Here is a 25,745-nt window from a genome sequence, read left to right on the forward strand (position 1 = left end):
AGTACAGTTGGAGTTTCTTCAGTTGAGCTGCATAGGGCATCTGTTTGAGGCCAGCGATCCTCTTGGTGAGGTACTTTTGTGGTCTTTCCAGCTGTTGCAGGTGTCTTGTAAGGTACATCCCAAATGGGGCATTGTACTCTATGATGGCTCTGATGAGTGATGAGTAGAGGGGCACAATGACCTCTTTTGACCTGTATGTGAACCCTTTTGTGATAAGGTGGGCCATATAGAAGGATTTTCTAACCACTTTGGCAATCTGATTATCAAAGGAGAGCTTACTATCCACATGGGTCCCCAGATCCCTTATTACATCTTTTGTATTTAGGGGACTACCACCTATGTGGTAATTTGTGGGTACTTTGTTTTTTTCCAAAGGGGATAACTATGCACTTTTTGGCATTTAGCTTGAGGCCAAGCTTTTGACACCAGGTATTCGTCTCAGTGAGACCCTTTTGGAGGATGTCTGTGTCAGCCGGAGAGTGAATTATAGCCCCTAGTTTGCAGTTGTCTGCAAACTTGGTCAGTCATAGTCCTCCTGTGCTTGCCTGTACCTCTGAGAAGTATATGTAAAACAGGAGGGGTCATAGGACTGAGCCCTGGGGAATGCCACTTGTAACCAATTTAGAGTCAGACCTAGCTCCTACAACTCTTACTATGTGGGTTCTCTCCATGAGCCAGTTGGCAACCCATCTTGTGACGTAGGGGTTTATGTTCAGGCTGGTGAGCTTGTCTATAATACCAGAATGGGGAAAGCTGTCGAAGGCCTTTGCGAGGTCTAGGTAGGCTGTGTATACCACCTTTCCCTCATCTATAGCATTGGTAACTGTCTCAAAGATGTCCACCAGGTTTAGGAGGCATGATCTGCCCTTAACAAAGCCGAACTGGGTAGGGTCCAGTGTTTGGAGGTTCCCAATGTCTCTGTTAATGAGTTTCATGATGATGCACTTCATAGCCTTGCAGACCAAGCTAGTCAGGCTTATAGGGCGTTGCTGTGACCCACTCTATGGGCACATAACCTGTGGAAAGGCTGAGTTTAAACAGTGTGTTTAGGTGAGGGGTTAGTTCATCTTTGAGCTTGTGTAGGACGCAGCCTGGGACACTGTCCGGTCCCATTGATGCTGTGTTTTTGGCTTTGGAGAGGGCTGTTTTAACCTGAGTGTCTGTAATTTCAGGTACTCTACATTATTCTGGTATGGTTATGGGTCCTTTTGGGGGTGAGAGAGGGGGTGAAGTTTGCACTGAACCTGTCTGCCAGGATGTTGGTGATATTGGTCGGTTTGGTGTATTTTGTGGCATTCTGCACTAACTCCATGCAAATCTGAGCACTGCCACTTAGATTCTTGACATAGCTAAAGAATGCCTTGTGGTTATTTTTGGAGTCCTTGGTAATTTTTCTTTCGAAGCTCGCCTTGGATGATTTTATGAGGGATCGTAGTTTCTTGTTAATAATGATCAGGGATGTCTTCCCTTCTTGGGATTTTACTCTTTTCTGTACTAGTTTCCTCCTTCTATTGTATAGCTTGTTTATGGCAGGAGTCCACCAGACAGGTTTCCTTTTCTTGTAGGAGTGAATCTTGGTTTTGCTTGGGATAGCATGGTCCATGCATTCTTGTAGCTGCCTGTAGAATGCATTAGTAAAGGATTTTGCAGCTTGGACAGTATTATCCTTTAGCATAGGGGCTTTGAAACTTTCCACCTCAGTCTTAAGTAATGTAAAGTTTGCTTTTGAAAAGGTTTTCATGGTGGATTCCTTGTCCGGGGGTGGGGACGGAATCTGGATATCCAAAGTGATTTGTTTATGGTCAGATCTAACCAGCCAGGGGTTGACTACCAGTGTAGAGCACCAGTTACCTATGTTGGTGATGACCAGGTCCAATATGTTGTCACCTCTGATGGGAGTGTTGACCAGCTGATTCAGGGCATTTGAGTTTATAAATTCTAGGAAATGTTGGGCAAGGGAATTAGTACTTGAGTAGTTCTCCCAGTTAATGTTTGGGTAATTGAAATCACCCAATATTAGGGTGTTTGGTAGGACGTTTATATTTCCCAGTGTTTCCAGAAATGCAGAATGGGGGTCCTGAGACATGGTGGGTGATCTGTTGTTAGTTGCATGTGGATGATCTCTGAAGCATTGTGCTGTGCCACTAACCTGGAGGTGTGGGTATCTTTGATGAATATAGCTATGCCCACACCTTTTGTATTTTGGTCCGGGTTCTGTGGCCGAAATATATGGTATGAGTTGTAGCCTGGTAGTACTGGGGTGCTCTCTGGAGCCTTAAACCTGGTTTCTGTTATTGCACATATTTAAATTTTCTCCATACTGAGGAGTGCCTCGAGTATGTGCATTTTGAGGTTTAGACTTCTGGCATTGAGCAGCATTACCCTCAGTTTTTTGTTACTTGTGCTATTTATGGCGGTGGGTTTGTCTTTTGAGCCTTGCCTAAAAAAGGCACTATGAGGGTGGCAAAAGCCTTGGCCAGTATTCAAAAGCCTAAGGGTGACGGGTGCAAGCCATCTCTAGCGAAGCAGCGTGGCTTGTCGAGCATGTCATCCCAGGTGGACAGACACTGGATCCCCTTTGAATGACACCAGAAACTTAGCCAATTGTTGAAATTGATAATTCTTTCTTTATACCGTGGTATAATTCTTGGTGAGGGCAGGATGCTACTCAGGGTCAGGGTCATACCGGCCCGGGCTATGTGATCAGAGAGCTTTTCCATGTCTTTTTTCATGTAGTCCAGGGAGGTACGGCTCAAGTCATTCACACCAACATGGACAATGACAGAGTCATATTTGTACTTGTTCTGGAGTGACTTGAGTGCTTATGTTATGTGGCGGATCCTGGCTTCTGTTGGTTTTGCAGATTTTTATTTAGAGCCTCTGAGTATGTTTCCATGTATTTATGTGTGTTTTTTGCCGGTGCTGGTTTAATGGGTCTGTGTGAGACTGGTGTTGTGATGCAAGTATTTTCCTTCTCCTCTTGACTGTCTGATCCAGTCTTGGGTTGAGAGAGCTTAGCCTCCAATTTGGCTGTATAATTGCATCTCTCACATATATATGCGCACAAATGGCTGGATTTTTATTTGGGAAATGTTATATATTGATAATCACTACAGAAACTTACTGTGTTTTGTGATTGCAGTCTTAACTCAAAACTCAAATCTTTGCAAGTGGTCTTCATAGTGTGTACAGACATTGTTCTTATGCAGCTGTTTGTTACCTTGAAACATTTCAAAACATGAGCCAAAATCAAAGTTCAGACAACTGTTGGTTATTGGTAAACTGTACCCTATCATACTAGTAAACACCTCTTAGAAGAATAATGTCTTAATTATCTGTTGTCCTCCCTCAGCATTGATTGACATAACTAGTGTTGTATCCTGTGTTTTTCATAGTTCATAGTTCATAGATTAGTACTAGGCTAACTGCCCTTGCGAGTCATTTTAAGCCTAGCCAGTTATCCCCTGTGAAATTCAAACCCTGTACCTTGTGTTTGTAAGGCAAACACCTTAACCATTAGGCCACCCTCCCAAGCCTTTTCATTGTCAGTATCTGCTTCCTATACAGCCGAAGCAAACAAAACAATAAAAATGCCATTCCCTATGAAATGTCATGTTCTGCATTCACATTTGTCACACAGCATGCACATGATGACTACTTAAGGTACCTATTTTACAAGCATCCTATAAATATTTTTGCTTGGCTTTTCAGAAGTTAGGAAGGTTTTGACAGACGTGTTGAGTTTGCCTAAACAAGCACAGAAACATGTCCTTCTCTTCATTTGTCTTCTTATTTGTACCAAAAAATACATTACTGTCTCAATGGTTGCATTTTCATGTTATTTGCAGTCAACATATATATGATTCACATTTTTTTATATTTTGAATCTTTCGTGTGAGTTAAGTACTACATTTATCCAAATACTGTAGACATCACCAAAATCATTGAAAAGAATGAATGTGTTATATCTTGGGGATAAAACATACAAACCTGTTAAATTGTAGCCATAGTTGGCAATTCTAGTACCCAGTGCCATTCACAAATATGGTGACCTCTCAATACTTTTCTTTTTAAACTGTAACAAACCACACAGTTTATCCCACAAATGGAGTGCAATAAAGCTATGGTCCTGACTGCAATTTAAAAATAAAGCTATGGTCCTGACTGCAATTTAAAAATAAAGCTATGGTCCTGACTGCAATTTAAATACCAGCATTCATTTCTGAATAATGCTAATGCAATAAAGGCCAATTGGCATTAGCCAATCACACCACCAAACACTTTGCATCCATGGCAATTACCCCTTCTACCCCACCCTAGACCTGCTTTTGTGCTAAATGATTTAACAGCTTTAATAAGTTATTTAAACTAATGAATAACAAACTGTGCATGTCAGAGTAAATTGTAAATAGTAAAACAAGGTAGTATAAACCAAAATAAACTACTATGCAGTAACACTGAGGTCTTTATTACAGAAACAAGTGCTTTTGTGTTACAATGCTTTTTAAAGTTTTTAAAAACTAGATTGCTGATAGGCTATCAAAGATAACACAATCCAAATAAATGGTTCCTCTATAATAAATAAATAAATGAATATATACACATATATATATATATATATATATATATATATATATATATATATTGTTTATCATGTTTTCCTATTACAAGAATGTATTGGGAACTGTAGACGAATTCCAAAAGGCAAATTATTGGCAGACAACTGTATATCTTGGTCCTGAAATTAGTGCCATAAACTCAACATCCAGTATGCTGAATTTCACTTATGAAATCTATTAGTTATAAATGGGTTTAAAGATCACGTGGAACCATTTTTTGTGTATACCTGCATTCTTTGTCTTTCTTCTGGGATGACAGGATGCCTTCCTACTCCTCAATTCCAATTTACTGGATATTCTGTTATTTCATTTTAGATTCCGAGGTAAGTACTTGGCTAGCTGCACTTGTCGGCCATTTTAAGCCTTGTCAGTTTTCCTTTCAAAGGTGAGAATCAGGCTTTGGACCTTATGTTTGTGAGGTTACCACCTTAACCATTATGCCAATACCCAACCCCTACAGATATTTCCTGCTTGAAAACTTTGACGATGCAAAGTTGGATCCTTTCTTTTTTCTAGGTATATAAATATCATGTTAGTGCTGTACACAGGCTAATTGCAGTGTGGCTGCTTATTAATGGAAAAGGTTTGCATTAGCATGCATTTTCCAGGCAAAATGAACTGTAAACTATGAAATTCTAATATTTATTTTATTTATTTAACATTTGCTTGCCGGTAAAGTCCGACTTCGAACGAACTATAAATTATGAGATTCTAATATTTATTTAACATTTGTTTACTGAGAAAGTCTGACTTGGAACAAAGCCAATTTTCAGCAGAGGCCTGGGGAGAAATGCTCTAGATGCATGTCTTTGTAATGTGGGAGGAAACTGGAGCACCCAGAGGAAACCCACACAAACATAGAGTGGACATGCAGACTGCACACAGTAGACACCCCAGCCGAGACTTGAACCAGAGAATCTGTTACTGTTATGCGACAATGCTACCGCTGCACCACTGCACCATCCGTTTAGCATTAGTGTCCAACTGTAAACTTCAGTGAGTTACTAGAAAATCAAAAGTTTACAATGGATGGTTAGGGTAAAAATATGAAGCAAAATTAAAGTAATATTCAATGACATTAAAGTAAGACAGTGAAATGGAAGCAGCCTTCACATTTGTTTTCACATAAAAAGATTACAGAACCTATGGGGGTTTGAAGACTAGATTAATCAACAATATGTAGTGAACCTTAAAATTGAAAATTAGACAAAAAAATACAAGTACAACTGCCCCAGTCCGAAAATCCTCTAACTGTACACATTGGTCTCTATTGCTGACTAGGTAATGAACTCTGTTAACCCTAACATGATGTCACCAAGGAAGCAGAACTTCCTGTGTGATGTCACCAAGGAAGCAGAACTTCCTGTGGAGCAATCAATGAGGCTGGGGCACATTATGGCTATGGAGGGCATTTTTTAAAAGAGATATTCCATAACAACAAAAATGAGGATATAAAACTTAAATGACAGAAAGACAGCAAAGGCACTACTGAGGAAATGCATTTGGAGAACACATAGGCTACTTTGATTTTTTTTTTTTCAATTTGCACTTGATCATTAAGCTTAAAAAGCTCATGCAACCTTTCTGTATGTTTTCTGGTGGTGTCAGTAAGCAATGGTCTGCACATTTCTGCACCTATTATGTTAAGTATAACTGTTTACTTGCAGTCTTAGTGAGTTGCATGTTAAAGGTTTATTCTTTCAAAGCATAATCACTAGTCTTTCGTAGGAACATTAAAAGCATTAACATTTTGAAAACGACTTACTATTTTACAACTGTATTCTCGTTTAATTACTTGCATCACGTACTCAGCTATTTCATAGCACATTTTCTGGCAAAAAATCACTGGAGATGAAAAAAAAAGTTTAGTCTAGGTGATCATTTCTATAAATTAAATCCTCAAAACACTGACATGATTTCTCCTTTAACAGTTTAGCTCTTTTGTCACATTATTACAGAACCTTTTTTGTTTCACTTTTTATAAATTGTTTCTATTTTCTGTTACTTAGTAGCCCATTTGTGATAGAAAAGTAACTTTATATTTTTCCACTGCTTTATGCAAGTCCCATTGTATTGTCTTTGGATAAATCAGTTACATACAAAATTCACAATACATTCACTTTCAGCATCTGATCATTAATTAACTTTTCTACTAAATAAAATTTACTTGGTATTGCCTTCATGGTGTTTATTTATGCTGTTCTGCATGAATCTCTTTGTATTGCCTTGAAGTCATGTGTATCTAAAATCACATAAATCATTTTCTTACTTAATTGTATTCCTATATAATCACTAATTACCCATTTTGTTATGCCAAGACATTTATTAATGTTTTCCGTAATTATTATTCCGTAATTATTTGCACTGCTATGTTTCTGCCATCTTGCCAGCATGAAATTACATCTCTTGACTGCGCCATTTTCAGTTTTATTTTTCTTTCCCCCTGCTGTGATTTTTTGCAAAAAACTTCTGAGGTGGATCCGTCATGGGTAGATTTGCATTTGTTTTAATTTTTTTTTTTTTTTGCTTGTTTACCGCAAAATAACACATTTCACATTACGGAAAATTATACTCTATACCAGAAAATATGTTAATATTTCCACTGTCTTCATAACAAAAGATTGGCACATAGGTAAATGATACTGAAAAGCACTCTCGCTAACCAACAAACTCTTATAGAAACAGCGGTATTCAAAACTCACTGTTGCACTGTTAAAGCATTTCTGTAAGGTGACTTTACCCCCTGCATCCCTACAACATTATACAAACTCCAAGAGGTCTATCTCAGAGTAAAGGGAATTTTCCAAGAGATACCACATTCTTGATCATTTCATGCAAATAACACCTTTTCACTGTTTAATGATCACATTTCATAGGTTTGATTAGTATGAGACTTCTGCCTCCTACCGGCTTCCATTCCATTCGATTTACTTGCTGTTCAGATCATACAGTGATATACTAACAGGGATGTACTCTGAACATATGCATAATGCTGTTACATATACTTTAGCATTAATAGAACCCATTTCACAAAAGTTTGATTATTAAAGAATAGCTTTTGCCAATCATAATAATTGCAACTTCCCCTATGATTTTGCTAATGATTTAAATAATAGAAGGTTTATATTGTCTGTATGAAATTTAAGGAACTGATAGTACCAGGAAGGGGAATGTTCTTTATCAGCCTTCAAGCCGAATGCAGTGCGAGCATACATTCTGACATTACTCCCTTTTTCTCTCACTCTGTATCTCTCCATAATGTCAGGTACCTGAAAAACTCAATTGAACGTTCCTATTTCTGTTGGCTTGGAGGCCTATTTAATTCAAAGCTTCTGCAGAATGAATGCTTCTGGCTGTGAATTGCTCTTGTGCTGGATTTTCTCTGTTGACTTTGTAGCATTAGCTCATGTAGAATACAAAGCCTTAAAATCAAATCTCTTTTGCTTATAACTGGAGGCGAGGTTTAAATTCTGGAGCCCTGTTGTGGTAGGTCACACTTTTAAGCACTGAGGAGCAAAGCTTTTATGAACTGCTATTCCTGCCAGAACTGCTACATCCTTTTTTGGATGGTACAAAACAAGCAGTGTTCAGTGTAGGTATTTAGTCACCTGGAAATCTATTAAATTTATTGTACAACTGATCAACGCTGAATACAGAATGTGCATTAAACAAACTTCTGTTTAATTTATGCATAAAACTAACCTATATTTTCACATTTTTCATAATGAAACATGTAATGATATTTCATTATTTTATGACAAGTGCCATATCCATCTTTTGAAATTAGGAAGACAACTGGATGTATTCTGGCATATAATGCCCTTTTAATTAATTTCATCAAATCCTAGTGCCAGGGAAAGCAGTGACAATGTTGTTTCTGAGGAGAATGTTCCAGTACAGTTTGCATCAAAGTTTCAGAACTAGATACAGATTTACAGCATTTTAGCAGAGAAGCTGAGCTTTGGATGAAATGGGAGCTAGATGTGTGGTATTAGCCAGGTGGGGGAAGAGGTGGGGGCTCTGTGGCTGGTAGGTTTTACAACTGTAACGGTGCTGGCACAGGCAGAGTGGCATGTTGCATCAGCTGCATACACTGTCCAGAGGAGGAGATTGCATCCTTTCAGAATTACTCCATTGAGGAAAGTTAATGAACTGCAGTGGTCATGAGTTAAAACCAGATGGCCCATGTTTCTGTGTTTTCCCCTTGCCAGTGTAAGTGCTATAGGATAATAAACTGGCTAATAAGATGGAGACAAATAATTGTGTAATCAAGATGAAGGGAAATGTACCGATAACTATCTTTATGAGTTCTGTTAGCTAATACTACAGTTTCATTTCATGAAAACAGAACAGACGGACTCTTTCACAGTTTATTTTTCAATAGCAGATGTTTTAATAGCTGTTTTTTATCATCACTACACTTATGGTTATCTAAATGAACTTTACCATGCCTGTGCACAGGTAATTAATGTTTAAGCTGCGGCTAAAATTAGCCAAAATGGCTTGAAAACATACATCTTTGATGTTTTTCAATTTGTTTCATGAACTGTTTTTCCATTTGAAATCCTTCTTTTCATTAGATTGGTGGCTTCAAAGCTACTAAGTAAACATTCTGTTATGGTAACCTATAATCATCTCTTGATCCTGAATCTTTAGCTTTATCCAAAATTACTTACTTGGCGGCTACAGCATTTTTTCTGCAGCAGCTGCTTTATACTCAGATGTCCCTAATTTACATTGTTTATGCAAATAATATAGTAAACAGTAGCTTATGCAAAAATAAATAAATGATATACCATAAACAATTACTTCTTCTTCTTTCAGCTTTTCCTGTTAGGGGTCACCACAGTGGATCACCTGTCCGTTCATGATTGACAGTGGAGTTTTACAGTGTCAAGTTGCCAGCCCGGTGCCCAACTGTTCACAGAAGGCAGACACATGCACATCTAGGGCCAATTTAGAGTGTCCAATCCACCTACAGCATGTCTTTGGGATGTGGGAGGAAACCAGAGCACCTGGAGGAAACCCACACGACCACAGGGAGGACATGCAGACTCTGCACAGAAGGCACCCCAGCTGCGAATCGAACCAGAGAACCTCTTGCTGTGAGGTGGCAATGCTAACCACTGCACCACTGTGGCCACCCATACCATAAGCAATTACTCCTAAACTAAAAAAGAAATAAGAAAGCATGGTATTTCTCATAACAGGTAGATTTCTCTCTCTTATCTGTAATGTCCTGCTGAATAGTCCATACTTCTCTGAAATGTTCAGAATCTGCTTAGGCCAGAATCTCTCTGTTTCTACCCACAGAGATGTCATATAAAGAAAAAAAATAAAATACCTTGATTTGCTTGTCAGTTTTAAGTACCACTAGGTTTCTTTCACTAGTGTCATACATTTTGGTAGTGAAAATGATTTCATGCCACATCTGTTTTAGTAGCCTTCCAATAATATTATTAGCCTTGGTTTCTTATACCCACAAACTAAATGAATTACAGGATCTGTATTTTAGGCTGCTTGTGAATGCAAACATTTGTCTGTTGTAAAATGCACATATTAATGTGTAGTGCACTTAGCCACTATCCCCTTGTGCCCCCTTGCGTGTTTTATTTTGCTTACAAAAACATGCAAGTTTGTCTGTTGATTATATGTTACTATGCTGTGAAATTACTTCTGTTTCATTTCTGGATTTGAAGTGATATTGTATATATATATATATATATATATATATATATATATATATATACATACATACAGAGAGAGGAATGTATATACATATTTTTTTTTTAGGTAAGTAAAGTTATTTTTAATGCCCATACATTGTTCATTGTTAACTATTTAACATAGAACTTCTGACTTATTCACAAAAGGAGCTAAGGAATCACAGGCTAATAAGAGATATTATTTCCACTCTGGAATATGACCCACTGGCTTTTGCTTGACCATCAGCAAAATATTTAAACAGACCATACTTTAGAGGACAAAATCTGCCATTTCATCCCGGGTACCCAGAGAATGAACATCACTGCATCACAATGACTGAAACAAGATGGTTGCACGGTCATGTGATATCATGTGTACCATTATCTATAGGGTTGTAAGCCTTGATCATCCATGCTTCCTTGAGGCAGCCAAGATCCTTTCCCATGAAAGAGTATGGAACTTGGTGGTCTGAAAAAATCTTGAATTAGAAAAAGAAGTTATGTACTCACCATAACATTCCACGTTTGTTATCCATCACGCCTTCATTTTTACTGGTTGGGTTCAGAACCGATCCTCAGTTTTGACTCAGCTGTATGCTAAAGCTCAAGGTCTTCCACTGGCTCATGGCTGCGATCCCTATCCCACCATGTTGTAGTGAAGCTCCCCAGATCTTGTACCTAAGCTACTATCAATTCATCACAAGAAGACAATGAAGAAGGTCAGAGACACACTTGCCAGAAAAGAAACTCTTTGTCCTCTTTGTTCTCCAGGAGCCATTGGGAGGGGGATAGGAGGGCGGGATGTAAGAATGAAGGTGAGATGGACAAGAAACATGAAATGTTATGATGAGTACATAACTTCTTTATGTTATGTCTTATCTCTCCTTCATTCTTACTGGTTGGGACAGCGTCCCTAGCACCATATTTCTTGGGTGGCTCATGGGAGTATATTCTTCAGGATGGTTCACCCAAAGGAGGCCCTGTCCTTGGAGGCCAAATCTACTTTGTAATGAGTTATAAAGGTATGAGGTGTTGCTCAAGTCACAGCAGCACAAATGCTATCAAGTGGTAGCCTCGCTCTAAAGGCAGAAGATGTTGCCATGGCTCTTGTAGAATGAGCTTTGACTTTAAAGGGGAGAATCATGTTATTAGATTTATATATAAAAGTGATGCAATCTGAGGGCCATTTTGAAAGAGTGACCTTAGATATAGGGGCACCTTTCTTTGCTTCTGAGAATGACACAAACAACTGATCAGATTTTCTGTAATCCTTTGTTCTATGCAAGTGGAAACGCAATTTCCTATGGATGTCCAGTTGGTGAAGCTTATATCCTGCCATGTTGCCATAGTTTGGGAAGAAAGCTTGTAACTCTATGGACTGATTTAGGTTAGAGTCTGAACATACTTTTGGCAGGAAGGATGGGTTTGTTCGAAGATAAAGCCTATCTTTATGAAAATTCATATATGGTGGTTTAATCGATAAAGCTTGCAGCTCTGAAACTCTTCTGGCAGAAATGGTGGCCACCAACATACTTTTTTTCCATGTTCAAAAATTTTAGCTCACATGATGATGCAGGTTCAAAGAGAGGAAGGATTAAGCAGGATAGAATAAGGTTTAGGTCTCATGGTGGTAGGGGTGTTTTTATGGGTGGCCTTCAGGAAAGCATTGCATAGTTTGTGAGACAAGTTAGGGGCAAAATCGCTAAATATTGCTGCTAACTGTACATAAATGATAGCTGCAGCTGCACCTTCATTAAATAGATTTGCCAGAAATTCAAGGATAGAAGTTATTGGAGCATAGAAGGGATAAATATGTCTTGTCAATGTCCAGGAAGAAAACCTTTTCCATTAGCTGATGTATAATTTTTTTGCTGATGCTTGATGAGAAGAGATCAAGATATGTTTGACAGAAAGAGGGAGGTTAGGAAGCCTAGCTATATTTGGAACCGGAGCAGCCAAGCTGTCAATTTGAGGGTTCAAAGACAAGGGTAGAGCATTCCTGACATATGAGTCAGAAGGTCTGGAACTGGGTCCAGAACCCACGGCTCCTCCTGAAGGTGAGGCCATAGGAAGGAGAATCAGACGAGGCCAATATATAACAATGAGGACCAACTCATTTCCCAATGAATTGGCTTTCCAGAGAACTTTGGGTATCAGTGGAAAGGAAGAAAAAGCATAAAGGAGCCCTGAGGCCCAATCGTGTACAAGTGCATCCCTTAGACACTCGCCCAGAGGGGGGATCAGGGAAAAAAAAGCTGTTGCATTTGGCATTCATGGGAGTGGCAAAAAGGTTGCAGCAAGGCTGGCCCTATTTGCGGAAGATCCTCTCCGCTACTTCTTCTTTCAGGGACCACTCATGGGGCATGAGAATCGCTTTACTGAGTTTGTCTGCTATCACTTTGGACCTCCCAGGAATGTGTGTTGCTATGAGAAAGCACTGGGAGGAGATCACCCACTGCCATAATCTGAGAGCCTCTCGACAAAGAGAATAAGATTTGGTTCTCCATTGTTTGTTTATATACCAGACAACTGACAGGTTTTCTGTCTGTATTGCAATTGTTCCCAATGAAAGAGAGTCTTGGAATGCCTGCAATATCAAAAGCACTGCTCTCATCTCTAGGATATTGATGTGCAAATGGGCCTCGTGACCCTGCCACGTGCCTTGAACTGTCCTGTCCAGATAATTGCCCCCCCGCCCTATCTGGGAGGCATCCATGGTCACTGTGGCTACTGGTTGAGGGGGAAGAAATGGCTGACCTGATGTAATGTAACTGGAATGAAGCCACCAGCGAAGTTGCTTTTTGCAGGACTCTGTTATCAGAATTTGGTGAGACATGGGTAGATCCTGTAATGACCACTGGTTGAATAGTAGCCACTGTAGAATTCTCATGTGCATGCATGCAAATGGAACAAAAGTTATTGCTGCTACTGCTGCTGCCATGGTTCCCAAGACTTTCAAGACAGTTTTTGCCTGTAATTTTGTTTTGGAGAGAAGGTTGGGGACTTGGTGTCTCAGAACTAGGACTCTTTCTGTAGGAAGTTTTATCTTCATGTTTATTGTGTCTAGATCTGCTCCTATAAACATGATGTGTTACAATGGCAACAAGACAGATTTTTTTTTGTAATTTATTACGATTCCCATGTGAGAGCAGAGAGACAGAGTGGTGTCTCTTGATTCCAGTAGTAGGTGCTTGGTGGTGGCAGTTAGGAGCCAGTCATCTAGATAAGGAAAAACTTGGAATCCTAGACATCTCAGATGAGCTGTGACTGCTGCCATGCACTTGGTGAACACTCTGGGGCTGTAGTGAGACCAAAAAGCAGAGCTCAAAACTGGTAATGACTGGCTCCCAGCCAGAAGCACAGATGACTCCTGGATGGCCTGTTCATCTTTATGTGGTTGTACACATCCTGAAGATCTACGGAGCACATCCAATTCTCTTTTCCTAAGAAGGGAAGAAGGACTGCAGTGTTGCCATCTGTGACTTGTTCTTTTTTACTGATTTGTTTAATCTGCTGATATCCAAAATTGGTCTCCAGTTCCCTGTTCTTTTTGGCACTAAAAAGAACATTGAGTAAGTTCCAGATCCTGTTTGGTCTGCGGGGCCTCTTTGTATGACTCTTTTGTCCAGCAGCTTTTGAATTTCTAGAGTTGCTTGATCCCTCTGACTGGATGGAGTGTCCGGGGTTTTCTTTATGTTTGGGGATGGGAAGAGAAAATGGTATAGAGTATCCTGTGGATATGATCCCTTGCACCCATTTGTCTTTTGTTATTTCTAGCCAGGCTTTTAGATACAAGGATAAGCAAACCCCAACTGCCTTTAGAGATGGACAGATGGTTCTCCTTTCAGGAGCACTGAAAGGGTCAACCACAGAAGGAATCTCTGCTGCCCTGGGTTTGTGGACCCCCTCTGCAGTCAGGACAGCATCTTCCATTTGTACTTCCCCCTCTGCCCATGGGGGAAGAGTCACCACATGTGTCCTGGAAAACTCTCTGGAATTTATGGAACCACATCCCCCCCCTTATGGCCATTTGGATAAAGTCTAGAAGGTATGGAAAAGCAGACTCCAATGGCAGAGAGAGTCTTTCCTTCTTGTTCACACCTGGTTAGCGTCTCCTTAACTTTTGGCCCGAACAAGGACTAGCCATCGAATAGGGCATTAATAAAGGGAGATTTGAAAGGTTCCACAAAGTCTCATAAGCGCATCCAGGAATGTCTCCTTAGGGATATTCCTGAACCTGTTGCTCTGCTTGCTCTATCTGCTGCATAAGAAATGAGCCTCATGGAGGAGTTGACCACAGAATGTAAGGTGGAGAGCTGAGAGGAAACCTTGTCTGACACCCCTGCAGCTACTGAGCTTTGTAGAGTATCTCCTAGCTCCTTTAGGAGATCTCTTTGCAGCCTTGTAAAATGCATCAGATAGTTCAGCAATCTGAGTGCAAACGTCACTGAAATAAACATGCACTTCCCATATCTGTCCATCGTATGGGATTCCTTGTTCGGTGGATGGACAGTAGAGGATGTTTCAGAAAGTTCCTTTTTGGTGGCAGCTGCCACTGCCATAACATCCACAGGGACACCCTTGGTCAGGAAGTCTTTATCTGAGGGGGCTGTGATAAACTTATTTGGCCCCCTAGGGACAGGCTCCCCTGAGTCCGGAGACTCTCATGTCTTTCGACTAACTACTTCCATACGTTTGTCGAAAGGCGGAGACACCCAAGTGGATGAAGAATGAGACCCAAAAGCCTTCAGGTAGACAGACTCCTCATCAGAAGGGTTGATGGGCTTCCAGCTCCCTCTCTGTTTAAGGATTTCTATAATGTTTGTGAAGGAGACATCCTCCGAGGGTGACCGCAGGACCCCTCTGACTCATCAAGGTCTGTGCCCAAGGTGACTGACTCACCAGGGCAGTCCAAATGCTTCCTCTTGCAGAGTCTCTTTCAAGGGACCTCTTCAGAAGAGTATTCTAGAGAGGTTTCAGAAGAGAGGGGTTCACCTGATGGAGTACCCTGATGCCAAGGGTCTCCACTGGTCTGTGGATGGTGTGGTGCAGGGACAGACACTGGTGCCTTAGGGGGAGGAATTTTAGAACCCTTGTGGGGCTGTCTGAGGAAACAGCACCTTCCTCATCAGCTTGAAAGTCCCCCTGCCCTGATCCGAAGATACCTCTGGCTTTAAAGAGCCAGAAGAAATTTCCGGAATCAAGGGGTTGGCTCCGAAGCTGATGTAGGAGCCAAGTTCATCCATGCTGAAGCCTCAAGAGGAGGGTTGGATCTGACCACCCTCCCTGGACCCGACCAGAGAATGTCAGCTCCTAGACTTCTCGGATGGAACCAAGGATGTCAGAGCAGATGCTGGTTCTGAAGAGACCAAGATGGTTCTTGGCACTGATGGATCTACATCAGTCGGTTCCAAACATTCAGGCTCAGAGGACCGGGATCAGCTTGGAGGAAGAATAGAAGTTGGTGGAATGGTTTTGGCTGTCTCCAAATCCCTGGGGGTTTGAGCCGAGAGGGGTTTAGCCAGCCCCGGTGTCTTCAGAAGCCTACACACCACCCTATCCACATCATTGTCTAAAAGGCTCCTGGAGGACTTAGAGGAAAGGGTAGGAGATCTTACTGATTCTAAAATAGGGTGATCTCAACACAGAAGTATCTGTCTCCAATTTTGGGAACTGGCTCCTGAGTTCAAACTCCATTGGCACCGATAAAGGTGGAGCTGATGAAGCAGTTTTGTCAGTTCCAAAGTAGTTTTAGCCAGAGATGCAATTTTATTCAACTTTTTAGCCAGCTCTGAATGTCCTGAAGTGGGTGAAGATCTTTTTGTGGACTTGTCTGATTTGGATGAAGTAGATTTCACCGATCCTGAAGTACCCTGACCTTCTTGTAGAGCGTCTTGGAAGAGGGGGACTTCAATAGACCTCTCAAAATCATTTTTTTTACACTCTAACAGTACTCTAAGGCTAAAAGAGTGACAGATTGAGTAAGACTCTTGAAGATGTACTGCTCCCAAGCAGTAAACACAAATAGTATGAGAGTCAGTAATAGACATCTTCTGGTTGCATCGAGTACATTTTTTAAAATCCAGAGGCTTGGTTTCTTTATGCTCCTTGAGTCCTTAGACATACTTAAAACAAAGAGCACACACACACTATAACTACAGAAAACCTTTTTTTTTTTTTACCAGAAATCCATCAGTAAAAGAGAAAAAAACTATTAGTAGAAATAACAATAAGATGCCTTCTAAGTAAACAGGCAGGGAAAGTACTCTAACTTAAATGGACTAATGCTCTTTCTTTAACAGTGGGAAGGAGAAACTATTACAAATTAACAACAACAATAACAAGATGCCCTCTGACTTAAATGTGCTGACACCTTTCAATGTTAGTTTAATAATAGATCCAGAATTTAAAACAGGACAGGGAAAAAACAAGGCCAAACGAGAAAAAATGACAGCGTTAAGCAATAAACAGCAACAAACTTGTTAATAACGAGAAGAAAAACAGAAGAAAGCTAAAACTAACTATATCTAAGTAAAACTAGAATTATTTTCTAACAATAAGGTAATAAAAAGTAGAACACTTAGCCAGAGCCAAAATGGAAGCCTTCAATCTCTTCAGTGGCAAACGAGATCTGCGGAGCTTCACCACAGCATGATGGGGTAGGGATATAGCCACAAGCCAGTGGAATACTTCAAGCTTTAGTATACAGCTGAGTCTTAACCGAGGATCAGTTCCAAACCCAACCAGTAAGAATGAAGACGAGATAGGACAACATAACATTGCCTCCTCAGAGAGTGTATAATATATTGCCTACTGGGAGTAAGGCAACAAATGCAGGACACATCGACAAGTTCATACCTTTCAACTTTCTTGGTAATGCCCAGGTAACCAGAGAATGGGATGTGGACTGATGAAGGGGGTAGAGAAGTCTTGCCTTCCCTGATGAGCTTGCTGACACTATACCCCCCACAACTAGGATAACTGATTTAGAATATAAATGTAGGGATGATAGGTGGTCTGATACAATGTACTACATTCTTTCTACATATAGCTAAGCTTCTTCACTTAAGTTGCCAGAGCACCTCATATGTGAAAATATAATATTTTGTTAAGTAAAAAGATGTAATTATAGAGATGGAAGAATTAAGCAGATCTCTTCCAGGTATCACACAAACCCAAGATGGTTTATATATGATGCACTAAATTAGCTAGTCAAAAATTGTTTAAGGCAAACCCTGACATGGTTAAGAAAAAGTAAACTTTCTTCTGAGTTTTTATTAGGGAGTAAACTGCAGCTCTGTAAAAAAAAAATACTGTGATTAATCTGTTAAGGCACCATGTCAAGAAACTGAACTAAGCAGATGAAAACTGTAAACTATCACTGTTTCATAGGGCTTATTTGACAATTGTGCAGTCAGGATATTATAGCTGTGATAACTGTCAGAAGTAAATTATGTAGGGAGTTATTCCTGACTCACAGGGTTTGATCCTGTCTCCATGATTAAATGCAGGGCCCAGCAAAGGAAAAACACTTGTGAAGTTGCAACCCTTGATAGGTATTACAGTTATTACACCATGCCAGTTTTGCATGGACTGAAGTTTATGACATTTGAGACAACTGAATAGGATGAGTATTCATATATCACAAACTGCACTGCAAACTATCTTTTAATACAAGATATAATACTCACTTACCTGAGATGCAGTCAGGGATACACTTTTCTGCCTGTTTGTCCTGGGAGGACACCATTATTTATGCATGCGTTTTGGCATTGAAATCCATGAGGAGGTATAAAATTTCAACATTGGAGTGACCCATAAGTTACAGTTTTAGGCTTGTACTGATGTTTCCTGTGCCATTGAGTAAGACTGTGTTATTCACGGCATGCTGTAATACAGATTATACAATGCCTCCTCTAAAACGTGCACGCTGATTGGCCAGCCCAACCAGCGTGCCCGTTGTAAATCCCTCAATATACTAACGGAAAAAGATCCGGTCGCCCGGACTTTTTCCGTTAGTATAAAACACTGTCTCGCTATGTTAAAAGAGTTTAACATAGCGACACAGGTTTAAAAAAAGCAACGCAGATCTCCGTTGCTTTTTTTAAAGCTGTCTCGCTATGTTAAACTCCTTTAACATAGTGACACAGTGTGTAAGCAACGGAGATCTTGCGATCTCCGTTGCTTTAAACCTGTCTCGCTATGTTAAATGAGTTTAACATAGCGAGACAGCTTTAAAATAAGCAACGGAGATCTCCGTTGCTTATTTTAAAGCTGTCTCGCTATGTTAAACCCATTTAACATAGCGAGACAGTAAAAAGCAACGGAGATCTTGCGTTCTCCGTTGCTTTTGCCCACAGCTCTGATGTACTGCGTAGGCATGTGCAGTACATCAGAACTGCCGCGGAACACCAGACAGCTGCGGAAGGGCAGCAAAGAGGCATTATACAATGCCATTATTTAAGAAAAGTAATTATTTCTTTTCTTAAATAATGTCATTGTATAATAGCAATAACCCACTTCTGGGTGTGGGTAATGCTGGATTTACCCACGGTTGTCTTTGTTTGGTCCCTCAGGCTTCGCCCTCGGGACCAAACCACGCCAACCGTGGGTAAATCCAGCATTACCCACACCCAGGCGTGGGTTATTGCTATAATATTCTACCAAGGGCATGCACACCTGCTTCACATTACTCCTTACATTATGCTAAGTAGTAGAAATATAGGTCCTGCCGGGGGGGGGTGTCAACATCAACGTGTAACAATATACTCACTTACTTCGGGGACCAATAAATAATGGTGAGCTAGGGAAATAGAAGATGACAGGGGCCAATCATTTCACTTTTCAATTTTTGTGCAGGAAAAGAGAAATGAAAGATATCTGCATTTATCGAAACTAATACGCATAAAAACTGTGTGTGAACAGCTGCCCAGAGTATAATGGTCTAATCTTTTCAAACAGTACTAGATTGTATAGAAGATTTTTTTTTTATTTTCTAAACATGCTGTATCCTGAAGAGAGACTTTTAACAAGGTTATCATACATTTTATGTATCATTTCTTCTGGAATGTTTTAAAGAATCAACAAAATGTACTCCTAAGTTAACCATAGAAATTTTGCCTGTGTTGTCAACAACAGCTTTGTAAATGACATTTCTCATCAAACTGAAGTTTTTTTGGCAAACCTTTTTTTTATGGCGCATGTTTGGTATGTTACTAGAAAGATGTACATTGGAATCTGTTTAATGCTGTACCTGATATAATCTATGTAATGACTAATAATAAATGTTCTCAAATAGATGGGTTACTCAGTCGTGGCTAGGATAGTCGTATCTTGTTTATTCATTACAGGACAGCATGTAGACAGATTAGAATAATAAATCAGAAGTCAGGTAAAGAGGAAGAAGAATTGGGCAAATGAAGGTTATTGTCATACGCAATTATAAAATCTAAAATGTAGTGCATATAATTATAGTTTGTTAGAGATGATGCACAGGACAAAATATGTAGGAAAGCCAGCAGCTGCTATAGTGCCCAGAAGTTAATTCATTGGTAGCAGCCATTGAATAAATGAATGCACAATTTTGTATAACAGCAACAAATGCATTAATGATGTGGGAAAGGTAAAATAAAATTTCTGAGAATGTGTCAACTATTTAATCTCAACAATCTTATCACTGTCTGAAAACATTTTGTATTACATAATCTTAAGTATATATATATATATATATATATATATATATATATATATATATATATATATATATATATCATTCTGCCTGTATTAGTTTCTTCCTTGTTTTTTTGTTTATTTCATTAATTGTCTTTATTTACATGTTTTGTTTTAACTTTGTAGATGCATTAACTGATTCTGATCAGGCATGGCCTGGGCCACAGCTGTGGTATGTCGAACAAGCTATAACAGAAGATTCATTTTAAAGTTTTATATTTCTGGTTCATATATAACTTTTGAATTCAAGTTCACACATCAGTATAGTTGACTTTAAAAAAAAAAAGGACACCTAGCCGCGGCACAGAACAATGCATTCGAACCGGAACTCATTTATGTTAGTCTCCACTAAAGTTCTATAGCAATAACCCACGCCTGGGTGTGGATAATGCGGGATTTACCCACGGTTGGCGTGGTTTGGTCCCAAGGGCGAAGCCCGAGGGACCAAACAAAGATAACCGTGGGTAAATCCCGCATTACCCACACCCAGAAGTGGGTTATTGCTATTATACTATGACATTATTTAAGAAAAGAAATAATTATTTTTCTTAAATAATGGCATTGTATAATGCCTCTTTGCTGCCCTTCCGCAGCTGTCTGGTATCCGCAGCAGTTCTGATGTACTGAGCATGCCTACTCAGTACATCAGAGGTGTGGCCAAAAGCAACAGAGAAAGCAAGATCTCTGTTGCTTTTTACTGTTTCACTATGTTAAATGGGTTTAACATAGCGACACAGGTTTAAAAAAAGCAACGGAGATGTCCGTTGCTTATTTTAAAGCTGTCTCGCTATGTTAAACCCATTTAACATAGCGAAACAGTAAAAAGCAACGGAGATCTTGCTTTCTCCGTTGTTTTTTTTTTTAAAACCTGTCTCGCTATGTTAAATGGATTTAACATAGCGAGACAGCTTTAAAATAAGCAACGGAGATCTCCGTTGCTTATTTTAAAGCTGTCTCGCTATGTTAAACCCATTTAACATAGCGAGACAGGTTTAAAAAAAAAGCAATGGAGAAAGCAAGATCTCCGTTGCTTTTTACACACTGTGTCGCTATGTTAAAGTAGTTTAACATAGTGAGACAGCTTTAAAAAAAGCAACGGAGATCTCCCTTGCTTTTTTAAACCTGTGTCGCTATGTTAAACTCTTTTAACATAGCGAGACAGTGTTTTAAAAGAGACTTATACTAATGGAAAAAGTCTGGGTGACTGGACCTTTTTCCATTAGTATAAGTCGATTTACAACGTGCACGCTGGCCAATCAGCGTGCACGTTTTGGAATATTAATGGGGGTCATGGTATAATACTCCTTTTTATATGACTTACCTGCTGTTTGACTCAGTGCTCTTTGGTCTCTTGTTTGATTATAGAGTGCAGTGTCTTTTCTGTTGATTCTGTGTACTTTTGTTTAACTGAGGTATGAACACAATGGCAAAAACAGTTAAGTATGTCCATTAATGAAAAATTGTCTGAGAAAAAAAACAGCAGTATAACACTTCCAGAGGAAATCAATGTATAATGCTTTTTACACTTTAGAAAAAATTCAGAAGTGTAAAAAGTACGTGTTTACTCTGTGATCTCTATACTTCTGCTATTAATTTCATGAACCTGGCAGCCATGTCTGAGCCATCTGTTCTAAAACTGGTTGAAAATCATGCATTTGAAAGTCATGCGCAACAAAAGAAACTGCATGACACAGCATTTAAAGACTTTTTTTAAGTAGACATTTCTGTGAACATAAACTCCTCTGGTCCCCTTGCATGGCAGTTGTGACTCCTGTAGCCATGAATTTATTATAGTTATTTGCAATGACACTGCACCACATGGTAAGGATATTGTCTCACCTAAAGTCGTGAGAGATCAATCGCTTCTCTTTACGCTCTACTGAGTTGTCTTGCGTAAGATTCTTTCAATTAATAGGAGTCATTATTTTCACATCTCCATTTCCGAACAGCTCAGACAGCTGAAGTTCCTCTGCACAGCTGTGTACATTTTATAAACATAAGTTTGTCAGTCATATCTTATAATTCAGTTTAATTGTTTTATGGATTTGCCTATATTTATTGATTCTGTGGACAGATGGCTGTTGATTTATTTATGTGCTTGTTAATATGGTAACTAGGTTGCGCAGTATATCTGTTTCAGTTGTGACTATGACCAGAGATACATAGTAACAGCAATGTAAATAGATATGCACGAGATACAGTAAGCTCCTTAAGGAAATGATTCTTGTAAGACACACAAAACTTATAAAGACCAAGATATAAACATGTGGATATGATATGCCGAAGATTTTCCAGTCAATTAAAAAGTTAGAACAAAAAACTGCAGGAAATAAAAGATCATGGTAAATGCATTTTTTTCTGTTTTCTTCAGAGTTCTTCCATGGTAATGGTTTGTGAGTTTGCATATGCCGATATACTAGCTGCAGTTGAAAACATTTAACAGTTCTGCCAAGCTACATCATAGATCAATGTCTGTTTAACTGTGATCAAGTAATAGCAAGGAATCAGTCAGTTTCAGCCATGCACTGACTCAGTGTCTGCCAAATTGTAATCATTTTCTTCACTGTGTACACCTCAGATGTATGACTGTGATTAAATTAATGAATAAATGCATACATAATGGCCACAATAATGCATTTAGCTTGCTGCTATCAGGCACATTCAGTACAGTCCATCATATCTCAAAGCATGTAAACACACACACCTAAGAATATGTGAACATGTGTGATGACCAATTATAGCCTCACTTCTATTCAGCACATACAATGCAGTCCATTCACACAAACACAGGTATGCCCACACCAATTATAGCCACTTTAATGACTGCATTTATCTCATGTGACTGAATGTCATCAAGTGAATGAATAAATAAACATGGTCACAATAATGTATCTCTCCTCAGTCATGTTAATCACATATAGTGCAGCCCATTGCAATGCCCAGTCTGCCCCTGCACATTAGTACCAATTTCAACCACTTTATTTACTGAGTATAGCTCAGATGACTGTTTGTAACTGAATGAATGAATACATTTATAATTAATGGCCATAATAGCGTAGCTCAGTTTATCGCCATCACTCATATTATATAGTGCAACCTATTATATCCCAATAACATAGTCACATTCATACATATGCTTGCGCGTATGCTCCCATGCACAGACACACACACACACACACACACACACACACACACACACACACACACATATTCATAGAGAGATGTGTGCAGCAATTATAGCCACTTTATTGACTAAATGTACTTCAGGTCTCTCAATGAGAAATGAATGACTAAATATGTAAATAATGGTGACAGTTATGCATATGAATTTATTAGTATCAGATGTGCACTATGTAACCTATTCCAACTTTGTTGTAGATACATGCACACACACATTCACACAACATACACACACACACGCACACACACGCACACATACGCACACACACACGCACACACACATGCGCACACACACACAGAGACACACACACACACAGACACACACACACAGACACAAGCACACACACGCGCACGCACACACACACACACACACACACACACACACACACACACACACACACACACACACACACACACACACACACACACACACACACACACACACACACACACACATGCCCATGAGCTTTAGCTAATTTATTTAATTATTTCTAATCCCCCTTGTTACCATTCTCTCTACATGGGGTTAGGGTATCTCACCAACTGTTGCTATCACTCTCAGCTCAGTGCCACTCCAACCATACCTGACTATCACAGGTCTGCTGTCACACACTCCTTGTATTTCTTTGCTGGATGTCCTTGGTTCCTCTTGCTTTCTTCCTAACTGTCCTAAATCTTCTGATTTCCTGTATATGTGTTCAAACTGCTGTAATCTGTTCCATTTGACATTATCTGCAGTTGGAGCTGTCTGTGTTGCCACTCTGATGTTCATCATTTCTTCGTCTGTCACACAGTATGCATCCTACCACCCATTTCAGGCACTTCATCTGCATCACCCCAAGTTTCCTTGACTACTCTGCCTTCACTGCCGAGATCTCCATACCATACAGTAGTGCTAGCTGCATCACTGTTTTGTGCACCTTACTTTTCAGCTTTTTTGTCATTCTTAGATCACCCACTATCCTGACACTCTCTGCCATTTGGCTGCAGCCCTGTGATTGTAGCTTTGACCTCCTAATTCAGGTGTTGCTTCTCGGTTCTTGAAGCTTTAAACCTGTTCTACTCTTTTGCCTTTTATCTCAAGTTTCAGTGTCTTATGATTTCTGTCAATCGATGGCATTACAGCTGTGTTATCTGTATTCATTTTCATTTCCTGTGCCTTTAGTTTTGCAATCCACTCCCCTATTTCTTTTATGTCTAAAATATATGTACTAATTTGGATGGTGCAGTGGTGCAGCGGTAGTGTTGTCGCTTCACAGCAAGAGGTTCTCTGATTTGGTTCTCAGCTGGGGTGCCTTCTGTGTGGAGTTTACATGTCCTCCCTGCATTTGTGTGGGGTTCCTCCCACATTACAAAGACATGTGTGTTTCTCCCTGGGCCACTGCTGAAAATTGGCTTCATTCCAAGTCGGACTTTCCCAGTTAACAAATGTTAAATAAGTAAATAATTTCAAACTCTGTACTTGTTCTTTTATGTGGAGCTTTTCAACTTGGGTCTCCACAGAAAATGGGCCGGTTAACAAAAGATAAATAAATAAATAAATATTATTGGCTGACATTCTTGTTTAGAGTCTGCCTAAAATGTCACATCATCTGCATAAAGCTGCTTTGTTAATCTGACTCCTTAGACTTGCTTGCTGATGTAGTCCATCACCAGTATAAATAGCAGTGGGCTCAAAGAGAAACTGTAATGCACACCCACTCCCACTGGTAACCCCTCTATGAGTCCAAGCACTGTTCATATTGTGTCATCAGGTTCCCTGTACCCAGCCTACACTAATTCTACTAATGTTTCTGGGACTTTGAGCCATTGCAGGATGCCCGAATCAACTTTCTTGGGACCTTGTCATATCCCTTCTCCAAGTTTAGGAATTCTCAGTTAGAATTTTTCTTCATCTCTAGCTTTTTCCCAGCTATCTGTGTCACTGCTAGCATTGGATCAGTTGTACTTTTTCATGATCTGAATCTGAACTGCTCATCTTGCGTCTTAATTTCTACAAGTCGGTATATTTAATTATCGATCTCACTCTCCAGAACTTTCATGCAACATGACAAGAGCTGAGCAGGAGGGAGTGCATAAATATTTGGGAAATGATGAAGGATCAGCAATAAGACATTAACCAATGTGAATAAAACTTAGTAAGGAATATTTTAGAAGACTAAAATTAATACTGAAAACAGTGTTAACAACTAAGAACAAAGTCCAAGCTATAAACCAATTTGCTTTTCCTGTCCTAACTTTCAGTTTTGGAGTGATTGATTGGCCCCAAAAGGTGTTGGATCAGTTTGACAAGAAAACAAGAAGAATGCTTCATGCTCATCAAATGATCTATAAAAATCGGTATATACCAAGACTATATATTCTCCATTCTGAAGGAAGTATGGACTGCTTGAAAATATTTACATGTATAGATCTGCAATCGTGGGACTGCATACATATCTGCTGACCTCACAAGACCCAAATGTAGTGAAAGTTTTGAAAGATGAGGAGAATAAGTCTACGATTACTTCCA

Source organism: Protopterus annectens, chromosome 4.part0 (assembly GCF_019279795.1).
Source record: "Protopterus annectens isolate FY-2018-M chromosome 4.part0, PAN1.0, whole genome shotgun sequence".
Classification (NCBI taxonomy): Eukaryota; Metazoa; Chordata; order Ceratodontiformes; family Protopteridae; genus Protopterus; species Protopterus annectens.